The 16,771-nt window shown below is 42.5% G+C and overlaps 1 pseudogene; it reads right to left on the bottom strand.

Moving 5' to 3' along the window:
- Window positions 1–15,330, bottom strand: part of LOC117468415 (EF-hand calcium-binding domain-containing protein 6-like) — a 32,530-nt pseudogene extending 17,200 nt beyond the window's left edge.
- Between the last annotated feature and the right edge of the window lie 1,441 nt (window positions 15,331–16,771).

The following is a 16,771-nucleotide window of genomic DNA, read 5'->3' as shown; positions in this document are numbered from 1 at the left end:
GGAAAATGCAGACAATGGTCTTTCTGTTCTGCAGCACATTTTAAATCAGAACAAACTCAACATGAAACATAGGAGACCTTTTAACAACATGTCAAACCTCAGCATATGTAGGTTCCCTGTGTAAAGAGTTCAAACTGACCTTTTCGTGAGAAGATTTGTGTCCCCCTCTTTAACCGGGCTCATGAAGTGGCCCAAGAAGTGTTTCCACCGCAATGGCCCTGTTGCGCTCACACCATAACTGCAAACACACAAAATCAATACACATGTATGAAAAATATATAACACAGAATAGATGAGTGCTAGATTTAAAGATTAAAAGAGTGAAGAACGGGAAGGTTGAGGCAAAGTAGAAAGAGAGATAAATAAAATATGTCTTTCCTTACTGGCTGGTCAGCTTCTGGAAGGAGTGAGGGTTCATGGGAAATATAAAGCTGCTGAGAATGGCCCTGAGGACATCTTGTGCTACCGGGCCAGAGTGGGTGGAGTCAAAGGCCTGCAGCGCTTGCCACACCTGGGTTGAGTTCATGCACATCTGATGAGGAAGAAAAACACTGATGTACAAGCATTCATATTTTAGAGGCAGCCCTCTCTCGATCTGGTTTTCTCTCCTCAATAATGACAGGAAGTGAGTCATCTCTGATTTCGGTTGCCATGGAGAACATCCCAGTGCGGCTCTAGAATGAGAGAGAAGAGCCGTCCTCGATCCGGCCGCCTTTGCCACAAATTAGCCGTGATTAACACACTAACTCAGGAACTGATTTTTCTGGGCAAACATTTTAATTAGAGGTGTTCCCTCTGCCGTTTGCATCCAGGCGTGCCACTTAGAGCCAATTTAGCCCTCCGTCTTTAAAGAGGATAATGCAGGGGAGAAGGCCAGATGGTGACATGCAAACAGGAGGAATATAACACACAAAGTCATTTAATTAAGTCCGTACCTTGTTGTAGAAGAGAGTCTGCAGCTTCTTGTGTCTCAACGGAGCATCACCCAGACTGGAGAGATATTCCGGTCTCTGCTTCTCCTGTTTGACTCTCTCAGGTGGAGTTGTCCCTCGGCTGGACACTTCTATAACACAATCTCAATGTGAACTCTTGCATTAAGTATTTTCTTGCTATTATGGCAAAGATAGTTCGAGACTAGATTTCCAGTTTAATATGTGAAGGTAGTAACGAGCACTAGTTTTTCCACTAGTCCACCTCTTTGGTTCAGAATTTAAATATCTCAAAAGCTACAGGATGGATTTCTGTTAAATTGGGGATGACTTCAAGTTACTTTGTAATGATCTTGATCCACTGATTTGTTCTCTAGCACAGCCATTGGATAAAACGCTTGGACCTCATGCTGCCCTATGGCTGTGTGCCTGGTAGCGCCCATGAACTTAGATACATTTTTCTTTTAATTGTTGTGTTTTTCATTCATGTCACTGGGGCCAGTATGACAGATTAGATTGTAAGTGCAGCCAAGCTAAAATAAACCCAGGCTATTCCATCTCCTAATTTTCCTGTTTTTTCCTTCCTATCTCATTTCTTACCGTGTCCATTCACTGGAAATTAAGATGGATGTAATCAGAATCGGTGTGTTCATACCTATCTTAGCGCAGACTGGAGCAATCTTGAAGTTTCAGCTGTCACCAAAGCCTAGCTTGTCCAGGAACAGTTCGTAGGAAATGGTGGAGTTGTTATTGGGACTGTAGTGATTCCGAAGCCTAGGAAAAATGCAAGGAGGAGCTAAGTTGTTCATGTTTACAGTAGGCAAAAACAATTGTGAGATGAGAAAAGAGGTCAGGATTGATGCCTAGCTTTATCTCTTCCAACACGCAGACAGAGCAAGGGTGTGTGCTTCGATGTGTGCATGTGTGTCTGAGGAGAGAGAGAGTCATGTGCGCTAAAACCAATTAAAGCCATTGAAAATGAACCTGTCACACACAATCCTCTAGAGCCACGTCAAAAAAGTTGAGGAGGGTGTCTGGAGTGGATTTGACTGCAGGGCCTAAAGTATTAAAAGTCAATTAGCTGTCTCTCATCCTGAGACAAAGGCTGACCGCTAAGTTAGCGCAAGTCATCTCGTTCTAGCCGACACACAGGAAATGGTACGAATGAAAGGCAATGGAAATAGCTGGGCCTGTGCTAATTGGATAACAGTGTTTGTTTTTTATTTAATCTTTTTCTTTTTAGCAATGTCTTCCAAGATCTTAGCAATTCTCATGATAAGGACACAATGTGACTAATTCTGATAAGAATAAATGAGAAAAATACAAAAATAAGACCTAGATTATTATGAACCAATGGCTGAACACTTCTCATGTGGGATGTAGACTCAGTAATGAAGTGTTAGTTTATTAGTTTTATGTATGATTTCTGGGACAGGAAGTGATGCTGACTACCTTAATGTTGGTCCCAGCTAACTTAGCAGTGTGTGACGTGTGTGTGGGCCAATGCTTGTGGCTGCACAGATTAGATGTGGGATCAATTGTGTCTAACTCAGATGTATGCCATAAACCCCCACCTCTGAAACTCCTCGCCTGCCAGGTGGATGCCGTAGTTGTCCAGGATGCGGCGGAACTCGTGCTGCTGGATGTGTCCTTCTCGCTTACAGTCAAACAGGCTAAACACTCTGATCAGGGTTGCCAGGTTGCCTCCAATCTGCGGGGTTCACACACAGTGATTGACAGCAACAGCAACACTACACCTCAGCAGCGCCTGTGAACTCCTGAACCCGAGCGACTTGTGAGACTCGGCTCGCCGGAGCTTTCATCTCTGTGAACATGGTTATTGACACGCATGCCTTGATCTGTGGAAGCCCGGGTCTATTCCTCACAGTGCTGACAACTGAGGAGGTGGGAGAGAGCAAAGAGAAGGGGCATGGATGGCTGGTGGACAGATGAAATAGAGAGAAGAAGAGGAGGAGGGAGGGCACCGAGGAAGATTATGGGTGAGTAAAGCAGAGACTAACAGATGCTTTAAATGTGTAGGGAGATATACTTCCTGGTAATCCTCTGAAAAACCTATAGAAAACACTACAGGAAAGGGATAACCCACAAAGCATAATAAGGCCCCTTTAAGTAAATCATGGTTTCCATAGACACAATTACATCTATGCTGCTGACAATATAGTATATTGCAAAAGTGTGTCATGATCAAATTCACATGACAACCTGACAGCTCATTAATTACTGGGCTAATGAGAATTTGGGGAGGACGTCAGGTTACACGGTTGATTAAGTTGCTTCTTCAAAGTCTCCTCACAATAGTAAATTACACTTTTAAATGTTGCCTTTCACCAATAAACGTGGTAACTACGGTACTAGTAATTTGAGGGAATATGTTAAATTTAATAAAAAGCAAATGGTAACTGCAGGTCTGTAGCTGGAACCAAACTCTAGTTTTCTGCATGAAAGTCTGACACACATCATTGTGCCACCCTTACTGCTACCTTTACTTGATCTGAAAAGGACACACGACTTCAGGAATTTGTAAACACTGACATTGGATGCAAATGAGCATCCAAAGTGTATATCAATTCCGGGATACCAGGCTGCATTTAATAAAGGGAATATTGCAATATTGTCCTCATCTTAGAGGCAAACCAATATACAAGGATGGCTCTGACTAACACAACGTGCTCTCACAATCAGAGCAGCAGAGCACTGAGGAGCCACCGGCCCAAAGACATTATATACATGTGTATTTTGGAACAGCCTCACACTCTGGTTGAGGGTTTGGATCAGGTTAACATTGTTTGAGAGCTCAGTTGCAGCAACTCTGAGTGAGCGCCCCAGCCAAGTTCAGCCCATCCCGCCTTCCAATATCTTCAGCAATGCACCAGCTCTCTCTGTAGCTCCGGGGCGCGGCACTTAACCACAGAGAAACAAGAGCAGAGATACTAAATATACCCCCAGTGACTCTTGGGTAATCAGAGTCTTCTGTCGCCCAGAGAAGTCTCCGACTAATTGCACTCTGATTAGACGAGCTGCCAAGTCTCTCAGTGAAAGGCGTGGAGAGCCTCCCTCGTGCTGCTACACTGACATTGTCTCCATGAAGACACAAAATAGAGCAGATGGAGTAAAGTCAAGCAAAAATATACAAGATGCTGACCTCTGAAATGTCCCGGTCTAAAATGTCCTTAGACGGTTGTGTTCCAAAATTCCAGATTTCTACGTGGTCATGCCGTTTTTTTTTTTTTTTTACAGCAATACAACTTTAAAAACAGCCCCTTTTTTAAATCTAACAACTTTAGCTACACCATTTAAGCTTCCTTTACAAGCATAACAATTAGCCCTGCGTTTAGACCATCTTGCATGCTGCCGGAGTCAGGGGGAAAGAACAGAGACGCTCCATAGCAGCCCGTGCGTTTTAAAAAAAGATCAAATGAAAGTGAATTTATTAAAGACAGATATAAATATGATTCTCATCCCCCGTCTGATCTACCTCCCTCCCGCTCCAACTTAGAGGATTCTGTGCTAATTAGAAATGTGTTAAAATCACAAAGGAGGGAGAGAGGAGATCATACGGTATTAATGAACAGAGACAGAGGGATATCATCCAATCTCCATCTCGATCTTCATCTCATCTCTCTCCCTGTGCACACACTCCCCCTCTCCTCTTTTATCTGCCTTTGTTTTCTTCTCTTCTCAATTCCCCTCGCAAACTTTGTTACTCTTTTTTTTCGCCCCTTTTGTCTTCAGCCCTCTTCCCTTTTGTTCCCCTACAGATTCATTGATTATCTATTTTTTATCTCTCTTTTTCCCCCCCTTCTCCCTTTACTCCCCAGTCCTTCGGCAGTGCCAGCGCTCCATTAGGCAGCTGTGTTCGGGTTGGCGTGGTTGGAGGCCTGGCGCTGTGCCGCTCTCAGAGTGTCTCAGCAGCCCTCGCCCATCCGTCTGCCCACCCAGCCCCATGGTCCTTAATTAAGGAAAGCTCTGTTGTTTTTGTTTACCGGCCTGTTATATGCTAATCCAGCGAGCCCTGCGTGTTCATGCCCATCTTTCCTCGATGTCTGCTTGTTACCCTCTCAACTGAGCGTATCATCTCAACAGCAACGACCCGGAGTCAGGTCTGATAGTCTGTGTTCTCATGGGTCAGTTCACAAGTACAGCAACATATTTTCTACCTGACCTCTAACTGTGTATCTAGCCATGCAAAGAGTGTATCTGTTCCGACGATCTGTCCCCATCCTTATACGATGGAGATGAATGTCATTTAATTTGTGGCGCTGACAACTTTTAAATATTGCATTTAAATAATTCAACAGCAACATTTCAACAACAATATCTCCACAGAACATTTCTATAGGGACTATTTTTAATAGAGACCAGTTCACAACAAGCGTGCACCATCAATACATTATCCAGCATACTCCTGTGTTTGTGTTGATGAACATTGATATGACTTTAAGAAAACTAAAATAAATAGTGTATCACCCTGCAGCCCTCTCCAGCTTCTTGTCTTTGGTTAATTAGATCTGTTTGAATTTAAGTGTAGGTTTTCCGATTAGTTTAGTTGGATCCTTGTGTGTCGTTCATCATTAGTTCTGCTCTGTTTTGCCCTGTTTGGATCATCTTCAATTAAAGACATTTGCTGTTCTAAGTTTCTCCCTCTTGAGTCTGGGTCAACGCTGCCCTGCCTTCCGTGGTAGCATAAGCTCAATATGATGATATGATGAGATGAAGTGAAATGAACAAATTGTGGTCATATGACATAACCAGAATGCTAAACTGGTTTAATTAAGCTGACCTATTTAAATACCGGTCAATGTCTTCTATAAATTGCTAAGCATGAATAGTATGGTGTTTGTAGCTCCAGAATACCCCTCACCTGCATGTTTGTATTAAGAGATACTGTTTGATTTGAGCTTTTACGGAAGGTAAAATGGGTCATAAAAATGTATTTTCTACTCATAAAAATAAATAAATTAACCTACACTCCTGCTAAAGCAAACTGCTGCAACTTGTAAACTGTGTAACGACACGGCTTTAAAAGACTCAACTCTCGCCTCTCTGTCTGCCGTACTCGCTCTAACCTTTCCTGTCACTATGAATTATGGGAAGAAGACAAGCAGAGGGAAAAGGCGGCTCTCTGAAGAGGAGGGATGAAAGAGGGAGAGATGGGAGAGAGGACAAGTTGGAGGGGAATGAAGAGAGGCAGTCAGATCACGAATCATGAAAAACGGTTCAGGGAGCAAAAGAGAGGAGAAAAGGCAAGAGGAGATCAGACAGCGATCATAGGAGAGCGCAGAGATGACTTTTATTTTGTCTGTCAATTAGAGGGCTAATTTCTCTCTGGCTGGGCTCCAGAGAGAGGAGTGGAGCTCAGAGGGATAATAAGGGGCTCTGGGACCATTCTGCTGCTGTCGCTCACTATCCAAACATTGGTATAACAAAGGCACTGCATAACCTAAACAACATGGAGGGTCTACAAGTGGGCTTCCCAGGATTACTGGGCTTCATACATAAATGCAGATTAGACCACAGACCCCAATTTGATGAAGATTTACCTCAGGGAATCCCATTATGGGAAGAGTCCTGCTGCTGTGTTGGTGCACTCAGGAGCTACTTGTGAGAGTGACAACAAGAGAGACTTTCTTAGTTAAAAAATAAAGATTGCTATTTTTCCCGGGGTGACCAATTCCATCACTATCACCACCACCGGAGTCGCTTGTATAGGCGTGAATGTGCTTGAGTGTGTGTGCTTCTGTCTTACGACCTCCCGTGCTTGTGTTTTCAAAAATATATATTATTGACTGCTTTACACCACCATTGCATCATCATTACCCATTAACTGGTTTGTAATGGTGATTTGGCTTTTGTGTGTGGCTAACAGCTAACAGAATTAGCACACAGTTGACTATGTGACTGGCTTTTTATTTTTTTTGTCTAACTTTGGTCTTTTAATTTAAGTTATGGCGTGGCTTTCCCAAAAAACACGGTATTTACACAGTATGCTTGGCGTTTGTGTGGTTAAGGTTGTCAGATATTTGCTTTTACTAAGATATGTTATGTTTGCAGTCATTTTGTATTGCTAAAAAGCACATTGACCAAAATGTCACCATCTAGAAGCTAACTGTAAGGATGTAGCAAGCTTGTGATCGTCTCATGTATAAAAGAGGAGTTTGTTGGGAATATCCACCTAAGACTTGAAAATGACATGTATGAATTAAGAATCAATATGAATACAATTACAATATATTCACTCACTGAAAAATGATGCTTTCTCAACTATTGCAAATGTCAGCAAACATTTAACGTTTCAATTACTGTACCTCTTCCAAGGATGTGAATACCACAAGAGGATGGTATTCATATTGACTGTTCTTGTGAACATGTAACCCATTTAAAAGCATTAAGAGTCACTTAAACAGGCTTTGTTGTGGAGCACTTGCTGAGACAGACCGAGGCTGTCGGTTTTTTTGGACAGTCTCCATGAATGTTCTGCAGCTCTGCAACCATGGATAATGGTGAGAACCAACAAGTGACCATATCGAGAGAACATTGGTCACCGTGTTATATGAGCTAAACCTGTGTCCATCGCTATATTTAAATCTCAAGGTTTCAGTCTGACAATCTCCAGGGTGTTGACCCCTCAGCGGGGTCATCCAGTCCAGGTTTCAATAGCTTGTAAAACGAGCGGGTATTAAAACAACTGAGAGGGCATTCAGATTCAGACAGGCACGCAGACAAAGATTAGTTATAATTCCTCAAAATGGGATTAAAATGACAGAAGTAACACACTCATCCATAAAAAAACAGACACATTTTTAAAGCAGCGGCTGTATTAGTTAAACCAAAAATCCAATCAGTCTAAAAAAATATTAGTCTTTATCCAAGTGTTTAACTTTAATTATAACAAGGAACATTGTTCATTTAGATGAGTTGTGAGAGGGCAACTCTATTTTAAAAGTGAAGATATGTTTTACACTATAGTTAAATGTGTGAGAACGTGTTAAAACAGTGGTGTCTTGCAGTTCATGGTGAGCATCTTGACCCCTCAGCTACATGAATTTATTTTGTATCTAAATGTAAAACTCATTTTGAACTGAAAATGAGCATGTGTCACAGGGTGATGGTGTTTATTTGCACACAACACCACCATGGCACAAAGACTCCGCTAATGGGAAAATAACATGCAAAGATAAATTGAAGTTTAGAAAACCTTATCAATCCGGATGAGGTTTCAAAATAGATTGCTGATCACGGTGCATTGTCCTGTGTTTTTTCAGTTGCTGTAAGATAATGAACAAAGCTAAAGAAATAAGGGGAGCAAGACACAGATGGAGATAATAAACAGTTGAGAAACATCCTTCATTCCACCCCTGGAGGGCTACTTCAGTGTGTGTGTGTGTGTGTGTGTGTGTGTGTGTGTGTGTGTGTGTGTGTGTGTGTGTGTGTGTGTGTGTGTGTGTGTGTGTGTGTGTGTGTGTGTGTGTGTGTGTGTGTGTGTGTGTGTGTGTGTGTGTGTGTGTGTGTGTGTGTGTGTGTGTGTGTGTGTGTGTGTGTGTGTGTGTGTGTGTGTGCGTGTGTGCGTGCGTGTGCAGTGATCTTAATTGAATATTGATAAGTGAGGCGAGCACACGGGGTAAACAGCTGTGACTGGTACTTCATCATATGTGTGTGTGCATTACTCATTATCAGGCCCAGCTGGTCCTCCGAGATGAGTCACCAGACAGTGACCACACACACACATATACACATACACGTGTACACACACACACACACACACACACACACACACACACACACACACACACACACACACACACATAGACTCACACTTATTACAGTAATTGACAAACAATTTTGACAGAGATCAAAGTCACCAGAATTGTGTCGAGAGAAGGAGAGGGATTCCCCGGTGGCTTTGTTGTTTGTTCAGTAAACAGTCCTCGGAATATCTGAATTATTCACCACAACTTTCTCTCTTTTTGTCCCTGGGAGGGGTCGCTACCTAAGGTGGGCTAACATCTTCATCATGTTGCCTTGACAACAAAAGCCATCATCTTTGTCAGACACAGAGCCTTTATGAAGATGGATTTAGAAATGACTGGCATTTGTTTGGGTGGAAGGAAGAAGTGTAGGTTTGGAGGCTTTACAACTGCGTCGCAAGTAGCCTAGCAACCACAGGTGATGCTATGGTGGCCGTCCATGGGAGATTAATGAGTTTATTGACGAAAGCAAAACCTAACAGTTATTGTTGGAGATTTTTTATTATTTAGGCCTAGAAGACCTGCTCGCGAGAAAAAGGAGCAACATAATCATTTTTGTCACATAGATTGTCCATGTTGTGATTTTATTCTGGACACAGGTAATGGGGGAGTGATCACTTTTAAGGATTCCCTATTATGCTTTTTGGGGTTTTCGATTAATTGGTAAAATTATTAATATTGTAAAACTTGTTGTCGATACTTTCCCTCAGTTGATTCTCCAATACATTCCAGAACTAACAAAATGTACAATCTTTCCCTCTCATCATATCTTCATTGTCGTATTCAATGAAAACAAAAATTACCACCAAAAAGTAAAAAGAAACAGCGCTGCATTCAAACAACATAAGGTTCTTTGTTGGTGGGCTAACAACAATTTTGTATTGCCTGTCACCACATCAAAGTTGGGACTATTCTGCATATAGCGCTCTGCACGCAACTGCAGTAATTTCATGTTTTATTCCATCTCATCATATTGCTATCTTTTATTTCATATTATTTTCAAATCTTATTTTATCCGGCTTTGTTTTTCTTTCACATGTAAAGCATTTTGAATTAATGAAAGGCACTATGCAAATAAACTTGCCTAGAAAAACTGGAAGACAGAATATCTTGAACGCATTAAAATGGTTTGACGTGTACTCCAATGAGTTGCTTTTATTAAATGAAATACCCTGACAGGGTTGATTTGTTTGTGTGGGTTACTTGGACACAGTGCTGTCTTGTTTCATAGCCCTGACTAGCTTCATATTTTTGTCAAACCCGGTTGACTGGTAAGAGAAGTGCAAAAAAAAGCATATGCACTGAAAGAATGGCATGATGCAAAAAGAGGAAGATATGGATGGACCACAAATACATGTTTTGTGTTGCTGAAGGATGTGGGCTGAGAGAGATTCTTCTCCTGAATAGAGCCAACATAGTCAAACACACACACATAAATACGTCTGCCGTAAGGATTAGGAAAGCTCTGATATCCCTCAGGCTTTTTTTGTATCCACTGATGGGATATGGTACATTTTCTGCATTTCACACAACATCCTCAGCCTGGTTTATTATGTGGAACACAGGCAGCACAAATTCTGAGTCAATACTGTCATGCTTCCTACGTAGAGCCTGCATTCTGCCAGAGATGGCCCAATAAACACTGCTGCTGCAACGTGAATCACCTCCTCACACGCACTGAGGATAAAGTGTGAGTAATGTCTGTGTTTATATTTCATTCATTTGTTTTTTAAAGTGGAAGTGTGACTTTGCAGCATTAATGGATGTTAAAGCAAGAAATCACTAACCCCATGAATTGGTTGCTTTTAGGATATGATGCATGCGTGTCACCAGCATGTGACGTTATAATGCCGTTTCCCTCCGACCTATTTTCAAGTAATTAGCATTAGCTAAGTCCTGCAGATTTTTACATTTTGATAGACAAATGCCTCATACAGGTTTTTTAAATAAACAATGGAAATTAAGAGCTCTCTGTTTTCTTTGCGTTTTGTGATGAATCAATGCAGACAATGCTGGTTGGCTATATTAAAGCCGTACAAAGATTTTGAGCGCTAGCCAATAGAAACGCGAGTGTGACTTTGTGATGTCACTATGATACGGAAGTAAACAAAGGAGTCCAATCAAGGCTTTTCAGGCAGGGGGAAGAGTGAACTTTGGGATTTTAACCTTTTCAGTTCATTAAGAAGCTTTATATGGGTCCATCCCACATTGATCCATAACAAAAGGTAAAGAAAACAGACTAAATATATTTGTGTTCATTCCATTTTGTGCTTTTGCCTCTGCACTACAAAACCCATGATGCAACAACGAACAGGTCAAATATTTATGTGGTTGGAGGGAAACTCACCTTATCTTTGAGATGCTTCTGTATTTCAAAAAGGGACATGGGAGTGTTCTGTGGACAACGCCTGAGAGAAACAGACAATTCAGTTAATTAATGTTAAACTGATGCCACCAAACGCCTCTAAATGCAGAAGCAGCATGATATTTCTTTGTTTTGGAAAATGTCTGCTGTGCTGGAGAAGATAAGTGTGTGTGTACCTGGCACTGCTGCAGGCTCTGTGGGCCGTGGGAGCTCGGCTGAACCTCCTCAGAAACTGCATGTAGTCCACTGTTCCACTGCTCCTCTCCCACACCTGCAGCAGACACAAACACGTAAACAAGTGGTGCCACATACTCAAAACACAATGGCGGTGATGATGATGAAAAGCAGGAAACATCCAACAACTAAAGCCAACTCCAAACTTTTCACTTTCTGCGTCTGTGATAATAGCACATATAATGTAGTCTCCGTGGAGACAGTAAGAGCAGCGTGGTGATGTGGCTGGCTGGCGTCAGGTGGGTTGAGCAGTAATTTTCAGGACGAGGCTGTTTGGGGAATACACTAGGTGTCTTTTCACTGGAACGGGGCACACCTGGGAAATGCATCCGCAAGCTTTTGTTCTGACCTTGTGCTGTTTTACACACATTAACACGCATGGACACACACACTTAAAACTGGTTAAAAAAAAGTTGGCACATACCCAAACACACCAAATCCGATAACTAGTTTTTCCGCACACACATTTAATCAAGCAGACAAATACTTGGCACGCACACATGTATACCTATTTTAGTGGCTCATAATCAAAGTACAGTCCCTGTTGCCCTGCCCTACATCCTTCCATGGTGTAATCCAGTGCAGTGCTCCCCAGCCGAGCTCCTGGCATTGAGTCTTATTATAGACGCCACACCGTCCAATTATCACTACTATCAGCAGCCACATAGCGTAATACACACCTCCCACCCCCCAGGCTCTCCATGCTCTATATACCTGTGACAGCGTTGTTACACCTGCAGTTCGGTTTGAGGCTGAAGGTGAGACAGAGGTCAGTGACTGATCGTTTGGAGGGCAGGGGCCATAAGATGCCTGAATGGCATCAGCTTTGCATAAAATAAAATAAATTGTGAAAGACGCCCTATTATGCTTTTTGGTGTTTTCCCTTTCCTGTAGTGTGTTAACAGTGTTATGTAGTTTATTGTGAATGTAAATGGTATGCAAAGGCTAAAATCCCAAAGTTCCCTGCAGTGGGGGTTTCCAACACACTCCAAACCACCTGAAACACCTCTTTTTTTACTTCTGTAACATATTGACATCACTATGTAACACTTGCACTTCTATTAGCTAGCGCTCCAACACATACGTGATAGGCTGAGGAGCGGGACATCTCAAAGCGGTTGACCAATCAGAGCAGACTGGGCTCTTGTTACAGACGGAGGGTGAAAAGAGGTGCTGCAGCAGGCAGTATGATACAAATAAAGACCTTTTTGAACATTAAAGCATCTAAACATGTCACAGTAGAGACACAAAATACAAATATGAACCTGAAAAGTATCATTATACTCTCCAAGGCATGGTCTGCAGAGACGACACAGGTGTGTATATCTGTATGATTCTGTGTTGTACTCGTCAGTTATGTTGACAGTCTCAAAAAGAGAGATTTAAGCAAGCAAGGACACTGATCTTGAGCTCTGGTGATGCAGGGTATTTCTGTCTTTTTCTCTCATGAGTATGGCTGCCTGTCACCGGCTTCTTCTTTATCATCCGATTTGTCAGAAATGATTGTATTTTTGTCATCGACCCTCCCTCCTCCCCATTAATCTGTACTTATTGTGTAGTGACTTTTCATTTACAAGCCTATCTATTGCATATTTAATAAGTGATCAATATTAAAACCAAAAAAGGGTGTGATGGATGAGACCATGTAGATAAATAAAGAATGGAAAAAGAAGAGAAGAGTAGGGGTGGGGTTGTCGGGTTGCTAGTGTCACCTTGCTCCCCCAAGCACAAAGAAACTTCCACATAAAAATGTCACCAGAACAACAGCTGCTACTCCAGTGATAGTACTTTAAAGTAAACTTTCGACAAGTCTCCACGCACACACTCGCACCCGCACAGTGTCTTTAATGAATAAGACGGTGAGTGGGAGAGGTGGGCGAAGGAAGGAAGTGGGGTTTTGTAAGGGGGGTGGGTTTTGGGGGAGCACAAAGTGCTGATATTATGGGAGGAAATCTGTGTGGGAAAGACAGGCAGTCAAACTGTCAGGCGTGAGCGCTGAGACGGAACAAAGAGAAACAGTGGAGACGATTACAGTGGCGTAGCGTGGAGTGACAGAGGCATCGTGCACACAGATGAAGATAAAGGGGAAGGGGGAATTACGCCGCCATGCACGGACCCCAAACACACCACACACACATCCATGCTCGATTGATCAATGCCATAGAGGAGAAGCATCCGGATACAAGCGCTCAACATTCTCATTAGACCTAATGGATGCAGTGACGACTTTAAAATCCTACATCACCAAGCTATTGTAGCCCAGAGGGTTTTTTTCTAATGTATTCCTTCATTTGGCTAAACATCTGCAAGCTGCATGTGATATAAAATATAAAAAATAAATCAGTGGACTACATCATAAGGAAAAACTGAAAGCAGCCAATGCAACAGAGGTGCAAACAAATAACATGTGCTTCAACAGCTGCCAGATTCCCTTCTCCTCTGACCAGTCTCCACGGCCACGGAGCATCATTTGTCAATGTCAGATTCCTGGAAGACATAAAACAGAATCTTCTACTGCCATCTTCTGGATGTTACCTCACCAGCCTTTTTGAGCCTCCCATTTCCCCAGATACCATTAGCTCAAACTGGCACATTAGGGACATTTGGATACCTCCAAAATGTACTCCATCAATCGGAAAACACTGTCAACAGAAAAACATTGTCTTTTTTTTTAGGAATAGCATTTAATATAAATCAGGAAAAATGTTCAGAATTTAGATGGAAATGAAATGTGGCTGTGTGTGCGTGCCATTGAAAATATTATAAATAAGAAAACCACTTTTTTTTGTTTGTTTAATGTCTTATGTTTAAATGTGCATTTGCTTATGATAGCTTTTGGTGCATTTAAGAGAAATCAAAAATACATTTTATGGCATTACAGGCAAAAATTTAAATCAAACCCTCAAAATAAAAAAAGTCATTGCATCTTAAGTTGCTAATAACACTGCAAACAACCACATGCATCCAGATCAGGAAGTCTGAAACCCAAGGAGTTGCCCCTAGGCTAAATCTTCAATAACCGATGCGTTCCAGGATGCCCGCTAGGACATGTACGTAGAAAAAAGCTCCTCACCACATTGAGGCCAGTCAGGAGCTGGGTATCACTGACAGGAAAGCAGGCTCTTCGGGACTCGTCTGAACTCCACTCTGCTCACCATCCCTGTGCCATGACCGTCCACTGCCATGAAGGCTGACTTAATGTTTGCCAGTCTCCCGAGTCCCGAGGACAAGAGGTTCAACCCGCTCCAGGGCGAGCTGCTGGCCTGGATGCACTGAAGGGTTAGATATCGAATAAATATCGAATGTCACTTTTAAGCTACTTTATGGAAATGTAGATAGAGAAGCTATTTTAAAAAGCCATTAGTTATAACCAACTCTTCCTTATTAGAAAGTGGAAGCGAACGTCTTAGTATTTAAACACCAGGCCAGGCAATAATCATTGGGCAGAAGACCTAATTGATAAATGTAAAACTATGAAATAATAATAATGCTAGTGAGTGCTAGTTGAAGTACAGTAAGGAAGAACCTCTTACCTCCGTTTGTGTGTATCCATGTCTTCCTGTATCCCCCACCTGTATCTGTTCTCATGGCGGAGTGTGTGTTATTTCTCAGAGTAGATATGGACTGTGAACCGAGGACCAGTTGTCCCAGTCATGGATTAAGAGGCAGAAGCTTGGTCACACTAGGAGGACTTTGTAATTGTGGGACATAGGCAGGAGCAGGACAGGAGGCTTAAACCACAATGGTTAGAGACTGGTTGCTAGCACATGAACATGTGCTAGCTAACATGTGACCTCTCTCTCTTTCTCTGTGTGTGTGTGTGTGTGTGTGTGTGTGTGTGTGTGTGTGTGTGTGTGTGTGTGTGTGTGTGTGTGTGTGTGTGTGTGTGTGTGTGTGTGTGTGTGTGTGTGTGTGTGTGTGTGTGTGTGTGTGTGTGTGTGTGTGTGTGTGTGTGTGCGTGTGCGACACTGTATTTAACTGAACCATTCAAACTTGTTTTGTTGCCACAGCTCACTATTGTCAAACCTGTCCCCATGGATGCGAAAAACGAATTGTGTACTTTTCTTTAACATGTGTGTGGCAAAGGTGGCTTCGTCACTATGGACTGACGGCTTCAGGCCGGGTGATATGGCACTTTGTTAGCGTGATTGCACACAGTATAGGTTGTCTGTGGCTGATGATTGTGTGCACCTGGTGTCCTGTGGTGTCTCCTCCCCCCTCACCTGTGTCTTGTTGTGATGATTGGAGGGTGGGTATTTAGGCTCTGTTGCCCTGTCTGTTGAGAGGGCTGGGTGTGTGTGTGTGAGATCCTTGTGGCTGCAGGATGGGTGAAAGGAGAACCGCAGATTGAGGCGGTGAACTTTGTGCCCATGTTTTTAATAAATGCCCATGCCGGGTTATATTTTTGGACGTTCTGCCTCTGCCTCCTTGCTTGGTCGGGCCGCTCAATTGTCAGCTTCACAATGTGCAATGGCATTACAGATATTTCATGAAAACAACTAAAGAGACTGGGTAGAAGAGTTACTAAGTACTGTTAAAAGGTTACGGTTTTTACTCAGACCGGGCATAAAAGGTGTGACCCACACACCACCACGGGGTACCGACAAACTCCCTTCTTTCTATACTACCTCCAATCATCAGTTTTACACATCATTTCAACTTTTACCCTGTTTGTTTGTTTGTCTGCATGTTTAGTTTAGACTTTGAAAAGCTGAATGTTTTAAAAAGTACAACCTATTTTGAAAAATTTGAAAGTTTCCCATCATTTGCTGAAAAGGCTGAATAGTTTGATATTTGAATGGTTCCTGCAGCTGAAATTAGGCTGAAGGAGTTAAATAAAATATTAAATGTAAGAAGTAGTGAATGAATGTTTACAAACACCTGTGTGTGTAAACCCAGAGATCAAAGGTTACCATGGTGGACTTCCGGTATGAGGTGTGTGGAGTAGACGTGCAGGTGGCTCGCTCCCACGACTTAACTTTCAGATTTACCTTTTAAACTTCTCATTTTTAAGTATTTTTGTTTTCAAAAGTTTAGTGTAACTGTGCTGACCACCTTTTTGGCCTCGACAATGTCTAAAACGAAAAGCAAGCAGAATAAAGACCCGTCTTCCTCGTCTGCTAGTGTTACGCTAGCAGAACTTAGCTCCCTGTTAGCTGAGCACAGGAAAGCAATATCTGCCGACTTTAAGTCATCTTTTGAGGCGCTGACAACGACACTGGACGGCTTGAACTCGACTGTAGCGGGCCATGGGGAAAGGATCGGCTCTCTGGAAGACAACTCTAATGAGGTGGACCGTTGTCTCTAACATTTAGAGAATGCATGCTCTACCCTCCAACAAGATAATGTGTTGCTGAAATCGGCCTACCTGAATCGCTTGAAGGTCCACCACCAACCGCATTTTTTTCCCAACTACTTGTGGATGTCTTTGGCAAGGAGGTCCTTTCTTCACCACCTGAGCTCGATCGTGCCCACCG

This window comes from Pseudochaenichthys georgianus, chromosome 23 (assembly GCF_902827115.2).
Source record: "Pseudochaenichthys georgianus chromosome 23, fPseGeo1.2, whole genome shotgun sequence".
NCBI lineage: Eukaryota > Metazoa > Chordata > Actinopteri > Perciformes > Channichthyidae > Pseudochaenichthys > Pseudochaenichthys georgianus.
This window is presented reverse-complemented; position numbering and strand designations above follow the sequence as displayed.